Genomic DNA, 6000 nt, shown 5'->3' on the forward strand with positions numbered 1-6000 from the left:
TCAGAGCCCACATTCCTAACCCCCAGACCACATGAATTACCACAAGGAACTTATAAAGAGTCTTTGCACACACATCTCCTCACATCATGGTACGTTCTCCCAAATTCTGCAGATGTGTGTAAGGTAGATGTTTTGTCTGTTTGTTTGAGAAGTAAATCCAAAGCCTAGCCTCGGAGTGACCTATCCCTTACAACAGTAAGAGTTCTCACTGATGGAAAAAGCCGGTTAGAATTGCCCACCGGCACATCCTAAGAAGTACACAAAGCTGTACATGTCACCAATGCCTGCACAGACAGTACTCCTCCTAATCGGGGACACGAGGGCATCGGGGACCGTCCCTAATGGTCCTTCCGTCACTCGAGTAAACAGGTTTCCTCACCACTGTCTTGCCCAGAAGAAGACCCATCGCCTTATGGCAAATCCAGCACGGTCCTTCCCCCACACTCTATCCTTACTTCTTGTCTAGGATGTTGTTAATAATCAAATACAGGTATCTTCCCTCCAATATCCTGAATCTTTTCCCATCTGTGGGCCTCAGCACAGGCTCCAGTCACTCCCATCTCCCAAATCCTTTCCTTGCCTTTGATCTCGTGGAGTGGAGCCCATGGACGCCCCCCATTCATCTTATCCCTTCCCCATTAGTAGCAGCCCTGACACTTGTTTGGGACTGACTCCACCTGCATACCCAGAGCTTGGATTGGGGTAAGCAAAACAAGGGACTATCACCCCTTGTCACTATGACTGGCTCTAGGATAGGCCACCAGGCTTATGTTAGCTAGGGCCTGACTACCTCTAATCACGCTGATGGAGTCAGGGTTACCCAAGTGGAGCAAAGCCCAGGACTATGGCCATTGCTTCAGGGATGATAGGGAAGAATGAACAGAACTCAAGAGTCTCATCCTTACTCTTAAGTTTCAAAAACTTTGGACAGGGTATTATAAAGAGAGAAAAAAAATGATACGGAAAAATGAGTGAAGTCAGGCAACAATATAGAGTTGTGCAGGTTGTACACTGTGCAACCCCAGAGAACAAATGTACATACCCCATGATGTACACAATCACACATAGGAGAGGATACCACTCTAACACCATATTGGGATCCCACAGGCTGGGAGGTAAAGAGAACTGGGGAGAAACCATAGAGAGAAGAGTGAATCCTGCTCCCCCACAGGGAAGCATTACCACTCACCCCACAGCAGTCCAAGGACTCTGAGAGTAAAGAGACACCTGCAATTGGAGTGATGAGACATAAGAGTTTACTTGGCAGTGTTTCTTTTCTTCCTTGGTGGAACTTGGACTTGATGGTGGACCTTCAGTTAGATGGAATATAGTCTGTAAAGCCATGGGAGTGGATGAGTTCACCAGAGGAGTGAGTGTGGAGAAAGGAAATAAAAACTGAGCCCTGGGGCCCTGTAGCTTTAGCAGATCATGGGGTGAAAGGAGCCAGCAGAGAAGGGATAGTGAGGGAGGATGGGGGGCAGGGCCAGCCAGGTGGGAGGGGAGCCAGGAGAGGGCAGTGCCTGAGGTGGGGGGTGGAGAAGGAGCCTTAAGAGGAGAGAGTGATCAGCTGTGTAAGCACTGCTGAGAGATGACGGATTTGGTAAGCAACGTCTGTGTTGGGAGGAGTGGCTGAAGATCTGAATGGAGACAGGAGAGAAAAGGGGGAGAGAAGTGAGAAGAGACACCACTTTCTGGGAATAGCTATAACTGGAGAAGGAAATAGGGTCCAGAGAAAGGTCCTTTTTTGTTAAAAGAAACAGTAACTTGTCGGGATACTTACCTGATAGAAATGACTTCCTAGAAAGGGAAAAACTGATGATTCAGGAGAGGACCAGAGGGAATTTGGTAGAATAGGAGGGACCAGACCTACTGCTCAAGGGGAGGGCTCGGGCCCCGTAAGGAAGGGCCCTCCATAGCATCGGACATTGACCAGACAAGGAGGGGCCAATACATGCGTGTTTCCAATGCTCTTGTATATTTCATCATTCGTGGTAAAAGAAAAGTGACACCAATTTTTTAAATTTAATGACAAGTAGTACATGACTATAGTCTTTCTTCTAAAAACCTTAAATGATGACAGATAAAACTAAAAGTCCCCTTTGAAGAGGAGGTGGCGTTTTTCACTAAGGTAAGGAGGATGGCTTTCAGGGATGAAAGAGGCAGGATTTAGGGAAGTGGAGAAGAAGCATATGTTCGTAGGAAAGGGAGAAAAATACTAGAGAAAAATGTCCACGGTGGCACAGACTGGATGGTGGATCAGGCCTAGCCTCCCCAAGAGGAGGTTGGTGTGAAACTATCAATGAGATGGAGTGTGCCTCGCTGTGGGGCTGGACCCCACGTATTGACTCCATGGGGATGAGCCATGCTGTGGCCTCCATGAGAAGCCAGCTGTGCTGAGGCCTCCAGGACTCTGCTGACACAGGACTTGGAATGCAGAGGTACCACCCTGTTCCAAAATACCCCCAATACACACACACACACACACACACACACACACACACACACACACACGAGCCTTCCAAGATGTGCATATCAATACGTATTCCTTTATTTATTTATAAGTGGTTTTCCATTGTATGGATATACCATAGGTTGTTTATCCATTCACCTGTTGAGAGATATTTTGGGCTATGACAAAAAAAGCTGCTGTGAACATTTGCATACAGGTTTTTGCATGGACACTAATTCTCATTGCTCTATGGTAAATATTCAGCAGTGGAATTTCTGGTTCATATGGTAACTGTTTGCATATCTTTAGAAGAAGCTGACAAACTGTCTCCCAAAGTAGCCATATCATCCATTTTGCATTTCCACCGATGCATGCATGAATTGTGCCTCTTCCTTGCCAGCGCACCATTGTCAGTATTTTTTCTGTTAGCTGTTCCAATGGGCGTGTAATGGGATCTCCTCATGCCTTTAATTTGCATTTCCCTGATAACTAATGATGTTAGGCATCTTTTCGTGTGCTCATTTGCCATCTGTGTATCTTTTTTTGGTGAAGGGTCTGTCCATATCTTTGCCATCTTTTTAATTGAACGGTTTGTTTCCTTACCGTTGACTTTACAGTTTCCTTTATACATACGGATGCAAGTCTTCAACTCAGATATATGATTTGCAAAGATTTTCTCCAGTCTGTGGTTTGTCTTTTCATCCTCGTCAATAATATCTTTTATAGAGCAAAAGCCTTCATTTTAGTGAGGACCAATTGATTGATTTGGTTTCTTTTACGGATTGTGCTTTTGGTCTCATATCTAAGAAATTTTTTCCTAGTCCTCAGTCTAGGTAATAACTATTTTTTTACTGTTTTGTTCTAAAAGTTTTAGTGTTATATACTTTATATTTAGATCTATGATCAATTTTAAGTTAATTTTTTTATCAGGTACAAGGTTTAGATCGAGATTCTTGCTTTCTTTTTTTTCTTTTTTCTTTTTTTTTTTTTAATATTTTTTATTTATTTCTAGGAGAGAGAGAGACAGCATGAGCAGGGGAGGGTCATAGAGAGAGGGAGTGACAGACTCTGAAACAGGCTCCAGGCTCTGAGCTGGCAGTCAGCACAGAGCCCGACGCGGGGCTCGAACCCACAAACTGCGAGATCATGACCTAAGCGAAAGTCGGTCGGACGCTTAACCGACTGAGCCACCCAGGCGCCCCTCTTTTTTCTTTTTTTGGCCTAGATGTCCAATTGCTACACCATTTGTTGAAAAGAACAATCCTTCCTCCGTTGAATTGCTTTTGAAAATTTGTGGAATGTCAGTTGGTCTTATTTGTGTGTCTCTGCATCTGGACTCTCTGTTCTGTTCCATTGATCTATGTGTCCAGCTCTTCCCCAACCACACAGTCTTGATTACTGTAGCTATGTGATATGTCTTAAAATCAGGCAGTGTAATTCCTTCACCTTTATTCTTCTTTCTCAAAATTGTTTTAGCTATTCTTATTTCTTTCTATATAACTTTCAGAATCAGGTCCTCTGTATCTACAAAATATCCTGCTGGGATTTTGAAAGGAATTGCATGAAACCTATACATCATCAACTTGGGGAGAATTAGCATCCTTACAATGTTGAGTCTTCCAATCTATGACCATGGTATGTCTCTCCATTTGTACAGACATCTGTGTATAGTCTTTATAGCTTGGTGTCTCCTCTATATGAGGTAAAAGTTATTGTCCCTACAGAGTGTGGGTTTGGTCCTTTTATTGTCTTCAATAATCAAAGACTATTAAGTCTAATAATTAAGTACTATTTTATAAATAGCTACCAAGACTTGATGTCCTCACCCTATTAGTCTTAAAATTTGGGTACTGACCATGGGCTGAAGAAGATAAGCAGCCCCTCACTCCCATCCTCCCCTCTTTAAGGAATTCATGAAGCATTGTATGCTCAATAAGCCACATGTGTTGTTCTAATGGCTCCAGTTTGCTAATCATCCTTCTGTTCCTGACCATTCTTCTCTCTCCTCCCCTCTGCCTCTTCTCTGGGCTATTTGCCAAGATTCTTAGTCCCGATTTCCCCCTTTTTCTCTCAGGAGTGACTCTACCATCCCAGTCCATAGGGCTGTTCTCCTGGACTGACATAGGCAGTTGCCAGTCGTGTCTCCAAGTCCCCACAGGCACTGCCAGCACCTCCATACTCCTAGTCATGGAAATGGAAGCCTTAGGCTTTCCTGTCTGTCACCCCCTCCATCTTCCTTATGTCCACCTAAGAATGTGCTACTAGGCTTTCCAAACATAAGTGAAGAAAATAAGCCCTGATTTGTAGTGTTTCCCAACCTCTCTGATGCAAACTCTCTCCAGTGCTAATGCATGCTACCAGCATGAAGTCCCTGAAAGTTAGTTGGGAAGAAAGGCACAAATTAGTTCTTTCAAGCCAGGACAAGCCAGCATACCACTGCATCCATCCGTTGCCAAACCGCCTGAATGTCCTTGTCCCTGGAGTTTTTCATACAGTAACTAACTGGCCACCTGTTCAGGATCCTCAAGGAGCATTTATTTCTCCATTTATAAAGGGTGAGGTTAGATCAATTGTTCTTCACTTTGGGTGCACAGAGACCCCTTTGCGATTCTGATAAAAGCTACAGTTGGCTCTCCAGAAAGAGCAACAAAATGTATCCTGGACCAGATAATCTCAAAGGTATACTCCACTCTAAACCTTATGGTTGGCTTTGATTCACACCATGGTGCATGGTGACATTTGACAAATTGGGAAGTAAGAGGCGCAAAAAGAATCCAGATTCTCAAGGTTACACTTGTGTCTCATGTGAATTAAAATATAAAGGAACCTCAGAATTGAGGATGTTGTGGCTGATGGCAGGACCCCGCTATCCAAGAAACAGCAGCTTAAGTGCAGCGGAGAGGGCTATTTCTGAACCCCAGCCAGGAACTCTGGCCATGGGCAGCTAGAGCTCTGACTCCTGGTCAATAGTGCAGGGAGCATGGGCACACTGGACCTTTCTAGGGAGGCAAAGTTCAGGCTGATGTATAGAATAGTGGCTGTCCTCCCAGACATGGGCACTCATCTCTTGGAAACATCAGCTCAAATAAATCAGATTCTCATCATTCACTTGGAACAAGATGTGCTTCTGCTAGCACCACTGCAGGCGATCAGAGCCAGGAGCTGTGTCACACAACTGCTCAAGGTCAATCCTGGCACCTCACCTTTTACCCCCCATAAAGACCATCATAGACTTAATACTGACGACATCAGTGCTCTTCAACGATCCCTGTCACTGTCAGGTGGCAAAAAAAAAAAAAAAAAAGGAAAACTAAACACTTGATATGGCTTTTCTAGAAGTTTTTCTAATAAAAAGAATTTGTGAGCAAGGATTACAATTTGGACAATCATTGTTTGCACAGTAAGGTTATTCTTATTCCTGGTTATTCAGTCCTACATGAATCTAAGGATTTCTGGGAAGGGATTTTCTGGAAAGGATGTAATTAAGGCCAAGTCCATTGACCATAAGATAAGGGAATTAGTGGCTGGGCCTGACCTTGTCAGGTGAACCT

Source organism: Hyaena hyaena, unplaced genomic scaffold (genome assembly GCF_003009895.1).
Source record: "Hyaena hyaena isolate Hyena2069 unplaced genomic scaffold, ASM300989v1 scaffold_57, whole genome shotgun sequence".
NCBI classification, from domain to species: domain Eukaryota; kingdom Metazoa; phylum Chordata; class Mammalia; order Carnivora; family Hyaenidae; genus Hyaena; species Hyaena hyaena.